The sequence below is a fragment of the Erpetoichthys calabaricus genome, chromosome 7 (genome assembly GCF_900747795.2).
Source record: "Erpetoichthys calabaricus chromosome 7, fErpCal1.3, whole genome shotgun sequence".
Taxonomy (NCBI): Eukaryota; Metazoa; Chordata; class Cladistia; order Polypteriformes; family Polypteridae; genus Erpetoichthys; species Erpetoichthys calabaricus.
Genome location: NC_041400.2, coordinates 4,039,384 through 4,053,427, shown reverse-complemented (window position 1 = coordinate 4,053,427; position 14,044 = coordinate 4,039,384). Strand labels below are relative to the sequence as shown.

The window sequence follows — 14,044 nt, the reverse complement described above, 5'->3', positions numbered from 1 at the left end:
CCGTCTAAGATGGGTTGAAATCTAAATAATAAATGTAGACCTCAGAGGTAATGTACGTAGTGCTCCATCTATTGGAATGTATTTTGTAATGCATGCAGTAATAAAATGCATTGCATTTGCCATTCCAACAGATGGTACACCATAAACATTTGTAGTAATAAAATGTAGTACTACAAATGTTTGTGACACACCATCTGTTAGAATGACAAATGCAATGCATATATGTCTCTGTTATATGCCATTTGGTATAGAATTTGTAAAAGCAGCACTAATGTTTGTGATGCACCATCAGTTGGAAAGATAAATGTGCAATGCATTTTATTACTGCAAATGTTTGTGGTGTGCCATCTGTTGGAATGACAAATGCAGTAGATTTTATTACTACATGCATAGCAAAATACATTCCAATAGACAGTGCATGGCAAATGTTAATTAAGAATACACTGAGGTTTACATTTATTTTATAGATTTCAATCCATTTTATATTAGTAGCACATCTAGAGTAGTATATATACACACTAGCTGTGTTATCCATCTAAGATGGGTAGAAATCAAAATAATAAATGTGGCCCTCAGAGGTAATGCATGTAGTGCACCATCTATTGGAATTTATTGTGTAATACTGCATGCATTTGCATAATAAAATGCATTGCATTTGTCATTCCAACACATGGTGCACCATAAACATTTGTAGTAATAAAATGTAGTACTACAAATGTTTGTGATGTGCCATCTGTTAGAATGACAAATGCAATGCATACAGTGGTGTGAAAAACTATTTGCCCCCTTCCTGATTTCTTATTCTTTTGCATGTTTGTCACACAAAATGTTTCTGATCATCAAACACATTTAACCATTAGTCAAATATAACACAAGTAAACACAAAATGCAGTTTTTAAATGATGGTTTTTATTATTTAGGGAGAAAAAAAATCCAAACCTACATGGCCCTGTGTGAAAAAGTAATTGCCCCTTGTTAAAAAATAACCTAACTGTGGTGTATCACACCTGAGTTCAATTTCCGTAGCCACCCCCAGGCCTGATTACTGCCACACCTGTTTCAATCAAGAAATCACTTAAATAGGAGCTGCCTGACACAGAGAAGTAGACCAAAAGCACCTCAAAAGCTAGACATCATGCCAAGATCCAAAGAAATTCAGGAACAAATGAGAACAGAAGTAATTGAGATCTATCAGTCTGGTAAAGGTTATAAAGCCATTTCTAAAGCTTTGGGACTCCAGCGAACCACAGTGAGAGCCATTATCCACAAATGGCAAAAACATGGAACAGTGGTGAACCTTCCCAGGAGTGGCCGGCCGACCAAAATTACCCCAAGAGCGCAGAGACGACTCATCCGAGAGGTCACAAAAGACCCCAGGACAACGTCTAAAGAACTGCAGGCCTCACTTGCCTCAATTAAGGTCAGTGTTCACGACTCCACCATAAGAAAGAGACTGGGCAAAAAACGGCCTGCATGGCAGATTTCCAAGACGCAAACCACTGTTAAGCAAAAAGAACATTAGGGCTTGTCTCAATTTTGCTAAGAAACATCTCAATGATTGCCAAGACTTTTGGGAAAATACTTTGTGGACTGATGAGTCAAAAGTTGAACTTTTTGGAAGGCAAATGTCCCGTTACATCTGGCGTAAAAGGAATACAGCATTTCAGAAAAAGAACATCATACCAACAGTAAAAATATGGTGGTGGTAGTGTGATGGTCTGGGGTTGTTTTGCTGCTTCAGGACCTGGAAGGCTTGCTGTGATAGATGGAACCATGAATTCTACTGTCTACCAAAAAATCCTGAAGGAGAATGTCCGGCCATCTGTTCGTCAACTCAAGCTGAAGCGATCTTGGGTGCTGCAACAGGACAATGACCCAAAACACACCAGCAAATCCACCTCTGAATGGCTGAAGAAAAACAAAATGAAGACTTTGGAGTGGCCTAGTCAAGTCCTGACCTGAATCCAATTGAGATGCTATGGCATGACCTTAAAAAGGCGGTTCATGCTAGAAAACCCTCAAATAAAGCTGAATTACAACAATTTTGCAAAGATGAGTGGGCCAAAAATTCCTCCAGAGCGCTGTAAAAGACTCATTGCAAGTTATCGCAAACGCTTGATTGCAGTTATTGCTGCTAAGGGTGGCCCAACCAGTTATTAGGTTCAGGGGGCAATTACTTTTTCACACAGGGCCATGTAGGTTTGGGATTTTTTTTTTCTAATGGTTAAATGTGTTTGATGATCAGAAACATTTTGTGTGACAAACATGCAAAAGAATAAGAAATCAGGAAGGGGGCAAATAGTTTTTCACACCACTGTATATGTCTCTGTTATATGCCATTTGGTATAGCATTTTTAAAAGCAGCGCTGTTTGTGATGCACCATTTGTTGGAATGACAAATGCAATGCATTTCATTGCTACAAATGTTTGTGATGATGAATATGGGGGCATCAGTGGAGTCCCTCAGGGGTCCGTTACTTCTACGATTTCGGCATAGTTAGTAAACTTGTGAAATTTGCAGATGATACTAACGTGAAGAATCGCAGACACTGAGGAGGCAGCAACAGCAATTCAGAAAAACCTCGACAAGATTCAGAATTGGGCAAACACTCGGAAAATGCAGTTTAACGTAGAAAAGTGCAAAGTGATACACGTGGGAAAAAGGAATGTCAATTATAAATACAAGGTGGGAGACGCTGGGCTACAGGAAGCCACCTCTGAGAAGGATTTAGGGCTTTATGGCAGGCGGTCCTACCAACTACCAGAGGGTAGCAGAGTGAGGGGACTGTGAAAAGGCTGAGTGGGATCTTTAATGATGGAGTTTGCTATTCTGACACATAGTATTGCTGAAAACACTCTGGATGGGGAGAAGAAAGTGCGAATGATGGACTGAGCTGTCATGTCCACACAGTCTGAGGTGGTACAGCTCCCATATGACAAAGAACTGCAGCACATCAGGAGGCTCTAAATGGCACTCCTATAGAAACTGATAAGATGTCATCATCCAGCAACTTAAAACCACGTCCTCCTCCTCCACCACTGAACCCCTAATGCAGAGTGTAGATGGCTCGAGTCCCTCTTCGGTCAATAACCATCTCCTAGATCTTCTTCACACTGACAGACAGGTCGCCATTCACCTTGCACCAGATGGCAAACAATTCCATTTCATTCCTTCTTTCACTGACTTTCAAATGAACGGTTTCTTTTCAAAACCAAGAAATCGCTCCTTGAAGACACAACACAAAAGAGCCTCAATGCCTGGTTAGTATTCACAGAGTAGATGTGGAGGTGGTGCACTGCTACAAGTATTTGGGGGTCAACATCAGCAACAGTTTCCACCCACGGTCCAAAGACATGCAGGTTAGGTGGATTGGCGATCCTAAATTGGCCCTAGTGTGGGCTTGGTGTGTGTGTGGGTGTGTGTCCTGTGGTGGGTTGGCATCCTGCCCCAGGTTTGTTCCTGCCTTGCACCCTGTGATGGCTGGGATTGGCTCCAGCAGTGACCCTGTGTTAGGATATAGTGGGTTGGAAACTGACTGACTGACTGACTGACATCAGCAACAAGTTAGACTGGTCTAGTAACACGGAGGAATAACAGAAGAAATTATTTTCTTAGTTAGAATGTAGATTGGCCTCACGAGCGGCAGCCTGGCACCAACCTTTAAATGAAGGCTTTGGCCTATGCAGGCCCAAAAGGGAATCTAGCATTCAAACTTCAATTTACCTCTTCAAAATGTCCCCAAGAAAATAGAAAAATACACATAGCTGCCCTTCAAGTGAAAGGAACCATAAAACCTCCAGCTTGCCTGCAGGCAGTATGGCATAGTGGGTACGAGTTTGGACATCAAACACAAGTATATGAACACTAACTGTACCCTGCGGCTGTGCCCACATTGTAATAAAACAGGACAAACTTTAAAAATCAATAGACGTTGGCACTGTATCTGATCGTGTTCAGCTCTGACGGGAGAGCATTCCCCGCGTGAGGAGAAAAGCACATGGCTGTGATATCTGTGGCAATCAGCAGCTACCCTCTAAAACACATGGAGCTCTGATCTCTCTCTCAAAAACGTGAAACGTTACTCCTTAACAATCTGTAGGTGAAAATGTCTGCTGAACAGACGGGTATCGCTAGCTAAGAGGAGACGAGGTGCGCTCCAACACGTGGCGAGACATAGACCAACTCAAACAGAGGCTGGCGAGTGAATGAGGAAGGCCCCGCCTCCCTGCTCTTGTGTTGGATTTGCATAAATACATCGGTATGGTAGGTACTTAGCGCGATGAGAGAAGTCGCAAAATCAACCGGAAAGTCCAAGCAAATTATAAAAAACAACCAGATCTAAATCCTGTGGCAAGCGGCTGGGGGTGGTACCCAGCCCGGGACACCCAGAAGGACCGGAGGAGGGATTACACCTACTACTCCAGACCACAAGGGGGCAACCGCCCTGGTGGCTTTGGGGACCACGGGAACACAGCTTAGAAGCGCGACCCTATAGGGGCCCGTGGTCACCGCCAGGGGGCGCCCGGATGCCTGAGGAGCCCTACCAGAGACACCCGGAGTGTTTCCGGGTGCGCAGCCGGTACTTCTGCCACACCAGGAAGGGTCGGCGGAAGCTCATCGGGAGTCACCTGGAGCGCGTCCGGGTGAATATAAAAGGGGCCGCCTCCCTCCATTCGATGACTGGAGTTGGGTGAGAAGAGGACGGAGCTCAGAGGAGACGAGTGGAGGTGGACCTGAAGAGAGAGAGAGAGAGGCATTGGAAAGGCCTGGACTTGTGGGTGATTGGTGCAGGGGCACTGGGTCATGTGTGGCATATTTGTAAATATTGTAAATAAAGCCTGTGTGGTGACTTACAACGATGTCTGTCTGCCTGTCTGTCTGTGTCCAGGCTGTTCCCCGCAATCTGTTATGTAATTCTGTCGTAAAAAGCGGACAGACGTACAAACAGAACGCACTCGTACCACGAAATTTTTAAAATCATTTCTTAGCAAGCACCTAAGGGCTAAGGGTAACCTACATTCCAAATTTCAAGTCCCAAGTCCGCATGGTGCGGGAGATTTCGTGATGACTGAGTCAGTGGGATTTGGCTTTTATATATATACAGATTTCATACAATAATGAAGGATCCACTTCTCCAGCCTCCCAATATATTGTATTATAGGTGTGGCACCCGGACGGGGCTCACGCCTGGCCGGGACGCCCAGGAGGACAGGAGGAGGGCTCATTCCTCCCCCAGAACGCGAGGGGGCATCTGCCCTGGTTGTATTGGGGGCCACGGGTACAGATCTTGGAAGCTCTACCCTGTAGGGGCCTGTGGCCACCACCAGGGGGTGCCCTGATGCCTTGGGGACCCTGGACCCCAGCGCTTCCGCCACACCCGGAAGTGCTGGGGGAAGAGAAGGGGGGACACCCGGAGTGCTTCCGGGTACACAACCGACACTTCCGCCACACTGGGGAGTGCCGGTGGAAGATTGCCGGGGAGCACCTGGAGCACATCCGGGTGTATAAAAGGGGCCACATCCCTCCAGTCATTGACAAGAGTCGGGAGGAAGGAAGATGATGTCGGGAGGACGGCAAGGAGGCGGCCTGAAGAGAGGGAAGGCATTGTGTTGTGGCCAGGACTTTGGGGTCTGTGAGCACAGTAAGACTGTAAATATTAGTGTAAATAAACGTGTGTTGGGTGACATGAACGTGTCTGCCTGTCTGTGTCCGAGCCAGTCTCCACATAGGTTAAGGGTGGTCTTTCAACCATGATGCCAGGGTGGTACTGCCTCTTGAGGTTTCACCCACAAAATGTAAGGAACACAGCAGAACACTTGATAAACAGAGAGTTAGTAATAAATAAAAAGAACAATATCCACAAAACATAATTAAACAAACATAAATTGCATCTGGGAGGCACACCATGGCTGAAACATCATAAACCTGGCCAGTCCTAAACTCCGTACCCCCTTACTTAGTTTAAATGTTCCTCAAGAATCCCACTATTGCGTATCCCCAATACTGTACACTGTAACCATCACAGCATAACACGTCCCAATGCCTCTCGGTCCTACACCAAGGTCTGGGCCACGTGTTAAACCTTCTAGGCTTCCACTCTCCATCTTCTCTAGACTGGTGCGTGGTACAGGCAGAACATCAGAGAAGACCACCTCGTCAGTTCTTCTCCTAACCTTGGCACCTAACTATTTTGCAGAACTACCCGTCTGTCCTACTTACTGTGTGTCACTTGTTTCAGCATGGACAGTGGCAACTGGATCCAGCCCACCTCCTGGCCAAGCATCTATCCATCCATCCAGGGGGGTCTCTCATCCATGCACTCGAAAGGCAAGACATCATATGAGGCTTTCTGCTTCTGGAGCAAATCTGCATCTCAATCTCCTTAAAAGTCTTTCAGGGTGGATGTCGACTTTTGTCAGCAGGAGGTTGTTGAGAGAAGTAAGCAACTGCAAATGGTGGCAAAACCCACCATTACGTATTACCGCATTTACGCATGTACCACGCGCACATTTTTTCCCGAAAATTAGCATTAGAAAATCAGGTGCGTGTCATACACGAGGACATTTTTTTCTGTAATGTTTACTTCTTCTGCTTGGGCGCTCTCGCTCGGAAGAAAGAAAAACTTTCGTCAAGCAACAAAAACAGAAGGGCATTTCACGATCACGATCACAATCACAATGCGCGTCATACACGGGGCAAAACGTTTTCATGATTCTCTTTGTAAAAATTAGGGTGCGCGTCTTACACGAGGGCGTGTGGTACACGAGTAAAAACAGCAGTTTGACTCTCTTTGCTGGAAGGAAAGTTAGCTTCGTTAGTTTGACTGAGATTTCCATGTGCTTGCGGGAGAAGTGAAGAGCAAACAACGACAAAAATGATGAGAGATCGATGTGAATGCACAAAGCAAACTACTCCGTGGATGACGTTTTGCATATTATCGCTGTATTGAACTCTGACCTATCGGACTCCGATTCTGATGCAAGTGACCTGGAGATCGAGATTGAAAATGAAAGTGAGGTACCAGCATCAGCTGATCGAGCTCCAGTTAATCGTGATGCTGAACACGTATGTGTAGATGAAGACCGTCACTCATAATGACATGAGGTACAAACCAGATTGTGGTGCACTGTGACCGCGACTCCTGCTGCTGTCCCTGTCCCCGTCACGCAAAGACGGCCTGGCAGCCAGCCTGCCACACATTCCTGCCAGCCATCATGCTACCTTTGAGCGTCCTGAGCCACAAAAGACTGTGAACTGGCGGCCACAGTACCCAGCAACTGATATTTTAGTTTCATTTATGTGTGAGACCCTTGCTTTGGGTGCGTCTCAGGAAACTGCATGTTTTGGAAAAAAATATTCAGCCTTCAAAGAGTTCATGATTTCAAAACTTCATTTTTTTGGGGGGGGACATGTGTTGTGGTGGGTGACACGGTGGTGCAGTGGTAGTGCTGCTGCCTCACAGTAAGGAGACCAGGGTTCTCCCCGTGTCTGCGTGGGTTTCTTCCCACAGTCCAAAGACATGCAGGTTAGGTGGATTGGAGATCTGAAATTGTCCCGTGTGTGCTTGGTGTGTGTGTGTGTGCCCTGTGGTGGGCTGGCACCCTGCCCTGGGATTTGTTCCTGCCTTGCGTCCTGTGTTGGCTGGGATTGGCTCCAGCAGACCCCCATGACCCTGTAGTTAGCATATAGCAGGTTGGATAATGGATTGATGGATGTTTTGTGGTGCCCCAATGTGGCTCCCCATCTCCACCGATCACCTCAGGGTTATCAGATTCACCACCCAACTCTGCAAGGTCCTGAAAACTGTTTGCACTTCCAGCTCTGCCCCTGGACATTGTGCCCCATTTTATGCTTATGTATCCGACCATGACACACCTCTCTCTACCTCTGTGGTGGGGTGACATTTCCTGAGACAACCTTAAAGGACACCTGGGCCCGGTCCCCCACAGTACTCTACTACAAAGCGGGCTGTCCGCCTGCTCCTCAAGTTTAGCAACCTTGCGCTGGAGGTGCTGAATCAGCTGGCATCTCCCACACACACACGAACCAAACGCTGTGTGAGTTTGCAGTCACTAAACTTTACATTCCATCTGCTTGCTTGCCTTGTTGACTGCTTACTTACGAATGTGGTGTTACCAATTACACTGTTTGTACTTAAACCGATTATTGTGCGCTTGTACCCTCACTCCCATACTAGTCCGCACACTCCCTGGTCAGAGTGCTATGTGCTGCTTTACCTACAGTGGTGATTCTCACTAAGCAAACACACGGACGCAGCACGTCACACTGTTCATTAAGACGATGCTCGTTATCTTTTTACTCTTCTGCCAGGTTCAATGGCTACTTGCCCTGCTCTTTAAAGTGGAGCCCCCCCTTTGTTTCCTTACATTCAAGCCCAGACCCCCATCTACACCACCCTTATTTTTTGGCTTTTTATTGATTTTAATAAAATCAAATAACATTCCAAACAAGCAAGTCAAATTTAGCAAAACTGGGTTCGAAATAAATCAACCTCCCCGCCCATAAGAAAGAGAGCTGGGCCAACAGAGTCAAAATTTTAAACTACTGTAGTAAAAAATAAGTAAATAGATAAATGAATAAAAATAAATCTGCGGTGGGCTGGCGACCTGCCCGGGGTTTGTTTCCTGCCTTGCGCCCTGTGTTGGCTGGGATTGGCTCCAGCAGACCCCTGTGACCCTGTAGTTAGAATATAGTGGGTTGGATAATGGATGGATGGATGGATGGATAAAAATAAATAGAATAAAAAAAGAGGGGAGAGAATCTATGAATCCATGAATCTAGGGGAGAGAAATATTATTGATGTTATTTATAAAATGTAAAATATTTTTGATATTATTTATAAAATATTATTGATCTAATGATCCTGCCAGATTTTGAAAAAGGGAGAATTTGATTTTTTTCCAGTTTCAGATCTCTCGATTATAATAAAAAAATCTTGGGAAGAGAGACAAGACACGATTTTCTCAGAGAGTCACTTTCACGTCCCACGAGACGGGACTTTGTGATCAGGAGATTTAACCAGGCCTGGGGTTGGAAATAAAAGACAAAGAGTAGATGTCAAAGTAGAGAATTCAAAAACATTGGCGTGATACAGGGCGGCATGGTGGCGCAGTGGGTAGCGCTGCTGCCTTGCAGTTAGGAGACCCGGGTTCACTTCACCAGGTCCTCCCTGAGTGGAGTTTGCATGTTCTCCCCGTGTCTGCATGGGTTTCCTCCCACAGTCCAAAGACATGCAGGTTAGGTGCATTGGCGATCCTAAATTGTCCTTAGTGTGTGTGTGCGCCCTGTGGTGGGCCGACGCCCTGCCTGGGGTTTGTTTCCTGCCTTGCACCCTGTGTTGGCTGGGATTGGCTCCAGCAGACCCCCGTGACCCTGTAGTTAGGATATAGCGGGTTGGATGATGGATGGATGGATGGCAAGATACACATGCAGAGCAGGTCAGAGATAATGGAAGTAGGAAAATTCGAAAGTCTCAAAAAAATGATAGTAAAGATCGCATTAGTGCAAACAAATGGAAATTATTACTCGGTGAAATAATAGAACAATGAAAAGAGATTGAAAATACGGACATAGGTGACATGACAGAAGTATGTAGATATTTAAACTTTTAAGTCAGAGACTTGTAGATTGTCTAATTCGTGTTGCCATCAGGGAAAAGTCATGTTTCTTCCCAGTGAAGAGGCCTATCCATGAGAATTAAAAGATTGGTTGTTTGGTGAAAGTAAAATCCCGAAAGAGAAAATTTCAAGCCCCGGGAGACAAAAGCTTATACAAAGAGATTTGGAAAAGTAACCACGCACACGGTACAATCATCTCTCATTTGTGTGAATGCTATTGTCAGACACAATTCGTGTAGAGAGAAAGAAATGATATTCACTCACAGGCAGTTATACGTTGCGTTGTCACGATGTAATTCCAAACACGGAATCAAAATTTAATGTGATATTGAAGAAAAGGGAAAAGAGAAAATATGGTGATAAGGTGATATGACAGAAGTATGTAGATATTGTTTGGCTTTAAACTTTAAGTCAGAGACTTGAAGATCATCCAATTCATGTTGCCATCAGGGAAAAGTTGCATTTCTTCCCAATGAAGAGGCCTATCCACGAGAATTAAAAGATTTGTTGTTTGGTAAAAGTGAAATCCACATATGCGAGCGGCAGAGACGTGAAGTTGCTGGTGCGTAGCACAGGCAGGGGGGTTGGTGAGCGAAACCCCCTAGTCTTATATATATACATCTACACGTGGGAGTGTGTGTGTGTGTCCATCCTGGAAGTGAGAAGTGGAGTCGGGGTAAGGCCTCCACCTCTGAGGAAACAGAAAACTCGCTTAGCCACTAATAAAACAAGTGAGGCGAGCAAGTCGGTAAAATGAAACCTCTGAAGAAAGACAAAGTCACTTAGCCACTAACATTGGCAAAACGCTATCTCTGTTACATTTACTCCTGCCGCTAATACACAAGCGAGGCGAGCACATCGGCAAAATGAAACCTCCTTGGAGAGAGACGCCCAGAGTCGTTCTTCTCAATTACCTGACATCTCTGCATTTCAATTTTTTTTCTGACAATTTCAATAGTTTCCAGGACCCCAGGCTTTTTACAGCACAGGCTTACACGACTATTAGTGTATAACTTCAGTTACCCACTGACTTAAAAGAGGTGAGTTAGGATTCTTCCAGTTGAGCAAGATAAGTCCACGTGCCAATAGTGAAGTAAAGGCAATTACAGTTTGTTTGTCCTTCTCCACTTTAAGCCCACCCGTGAGCTCACCACACACAGCTGTTAGTGGATTAGGAGGGATTGGGACCCCCAGGCTGTCTGAAAGACATTTAAAGGTTTTGGTTCAAAATGATGTCAATTTAGTGATTCTTAACCTTTTTTGAGTCACAGACCCCTTTAAGAATCAGATGAAAGCTATGGACCTCCTTCCCCAGAAATATTCACCTGTATGGTTACGGCTATTTTTCTCGCCGTTATTTTTTCTCACAAGTACATAACTCATGAATTAGGCTTAGGTGAGACAAATACTGGCGAGAAAAATAACATGCGAGAGACGTAATGCGTGAAAAAAATCACGTGAGAAAGTTCACACGAGAAAAAAATCAACCATACCAGGCTGTATAGTGAATATAAATGTTAATTTTTTTCTGACCCTCATGGACCCCCTCGAAACCCATCCATGCACCCCCACGGACCTCAGGTTAAGAACCCCTGCCATACTTAAATACTTTCCTCCTTCCGAATTAGCACTTATGCCTTTGCTCTCCTGCTGGTTTGAGTGCTATGTACTTCTTTATCGAGTTATAACTCTTTCGTATTAAGGAGACGTGTCCACGTTTTACTATTAGCAGCTTGAGGCACAGAGTCCCCAGGGTCCACGGCAGAAGGATAAGGTGCAGTTTAACTCTTGTTGATTTATCAAAACAGTGTTAGTCTGCATCGGTGGTGCAGGTGCTGAGGGAAGTCTTGCGGCACACGGAGCACACGTGTGGGAATTGAGTAATTAATGATGTATATTCAGGCTAGTGATTTAACCTCCCTCCGTCATGAGCAGCTCCGTGGGTCAGAGAGCACAGCGCCTACATTACCAGACAGAAAAGGCTGAGCAAAGGCAGAGGAGAAATGAAAAGAGAGGATGAGAAAATAAGAGGTGGTGATCGAAATTCAGAAGAGAATGCAAAATTGGAGAAATGAAATGGTGGGAGACGCAGAAAGAAAAAGGGCCGCACTGTGAGTCTGGTCATCATCAGGGTGGACAGCAGGGTTGAGATATTACAGACTTTGGATTGGTATGTGGGAACCGACAGGAAGAGAGTCCAAGGGTTCGAGTTCCGGGACAGAGGGCACAGCCGAGCAGGATGGAAGTGGAAGCTCGTCAGAAGGGGAACTGCAGAGAGTCGCAAGCAGGCGTGAGTGCAAGGACAGAGTTGGCGGAGAGAGATTAGAGTTGCTGGGACGCCTCGTTAGTAAACATTAGAACAATCTGGACGAGAGCAGGCCATTCAGCCCAACAGAGCTGGCCAGTCCTGTCTACTTATTTCTTCCAAAGTCGAGTTTTGAAAGTCCCTAAAGTCTTACCATCTACCACACTTCTTGGTTGCTTATTCCAAGTGTCTATCATCCTTTGTGTGAAGAAAACCTTCATAAAGTTTGTGCGAAATTTCCCCTTCACAAGTTTCCAACAGTGTCCCTGTGTTCTTGATAAACTCATTTTAAAGTCACGTCTCGATCCACTGCACTAATTCCCTTCAAAATTTTAAACACTTCAGTCGGCTCTCCTCTTTATCTTCTTTTGCTTAAACCATCAAGGCTCAGCTCTTTTAATCTTTCCTCCTAACTCATCCCCTGTAGCCCTGGAATCAGCCTAGTTGCTCTTCTATGGACTTTCTCTACTGCTGTTATGTCCTTTTTGTAGCCTGGAGACCCAAACTGCACACAGAACTCCAGATGAGGCCTCACCAGTGTGTTATAAAGCTTGAGCAGAACCTCCTGGGACTTGTACTCCACACATCATGTATGAGCTATATAACCTCATACCATATTAGATGTTTTGATCACTTCTCTCCTCTGCTTACACATTAACAGTGACCAGTCCACTATGACTCCCAGGTCCTTCTCAGTGGAGACCCAAACTGCACCCAGGACTCCAAATGAGACCTCACCAGTGTGTTATAAAGCTTGAGCAGAACCTCCAGGGACTTGTACTCCACATATCAATGCGCTATATAAGTTGACATTCTGTTAGCCTTCTTAATGGCTTCTGAACACTGTCAGGAAGTCGATAGCTTAGAGTCCACTACGACTCCTAAGTCCTTCTCATAAGGTGGACTCTCAATTTTTCCAACCTCCCATTGTGTTTTCAAACCTTACATTTTTTCTTCTTATGTGTACAGTAATCCCCTGCTCTATCGCGGTTCAGCTATCGCGCCCCCGCTATATCGCGGAAAAATTCAATAAGTACATCCTACCTGTAGTGTACTTTGCAGCCAATTCATAACAAAGCATACGGTTTTCAGCAGACAGAGAGTTGTGCGTTACAGCACCCAGATGATTTCTTACAAAGCCCGTTATTGGCTGAAAGAGGAGACTCAACCAATCAGAGCGGATTTTATTCTCTTGGGCTCTGATTAGCTGCTGCCTACGTGGTGTAATCTCACAAGAACAGTGAGCACGGGTCCCCGACGAATGGCGTATCGCATACCTTGCTTGTGGTCCAACTTTTCTGAGCAAACTTTTGTGAACTTTTCATTTTGTTTTAAGCCCTACGATGGCCCCCAAGGGTCCTGCATCTTGTAAGCCTTCTGGTAGTAGTGAGCCTAAGCACCAGATTAAGACCTTGACCATACAGGAGAAGGTAAAACTGATGATGATTATTATTTTGTTACTCATATCTTTAGTCCGACATCCGTGTATCATATGTGTATCCAAAGTGTGTTTTAATAAGTTTACATGTGTTTAAAGCGTGTGGGAGGGGTATTTTAAGGCTTAAACTATAAAAAAAAAATGTGGTCTTTCTATATCGCAGATTTTCACCTATCACGGATGTGAGGTTAGGAACGTAATTTCCGCGATAGGCGGGGGATCACTCTATTTCTTTACATTTACTGACATTAAATTTCATCGTCCACAAATCTGCCTGTCTGTTATCCAAGTCCTTCTGTGATGATATAACGGATTCCAAATTATCTGCTAATCTTGGTATCACCTGCAAACTTAAAGCAGCGAGGAATGCAACGGGGCTCTGTCAATAAATGGAGTACTTGGCAACTAAGGATTGCTGCTCTATGAATGGGACTGCCATTTATCTTATGGGTTTTATGGATTTTAATTATTAACCAAACATTCTGTTTACACTGTTTTCATGATTGATTTCAACTGCACGACTAAAGAGGCTATGCTTTTGTGTTTTGTTTTTTTTGGCACCTTGAACCTTGTGGTTGTGTCTCTCGCCCGCTGATCCATCCTTGGGTCTATGAACTGAGCATCTCAACACTGGCACGGTGACCCCTGACACATCTACAGTG

The 14,044-nt window shown here is 44.9% G+C and overlaps 1 protein-coding gene across 1 annotated transcript in view; it reads left to right on the top strand.

Annotated features, from left to right (window-relative positions):
- myoz2b (myozenin 2b) overlaps window positions 1–14,044 on the top strand; it is a 49,225-nt gene that overhangs the window by 2,371 nt on the left and 32,810 nt on the right. The gene's annotated exons all lie outside the window — the stretch shown is intronic.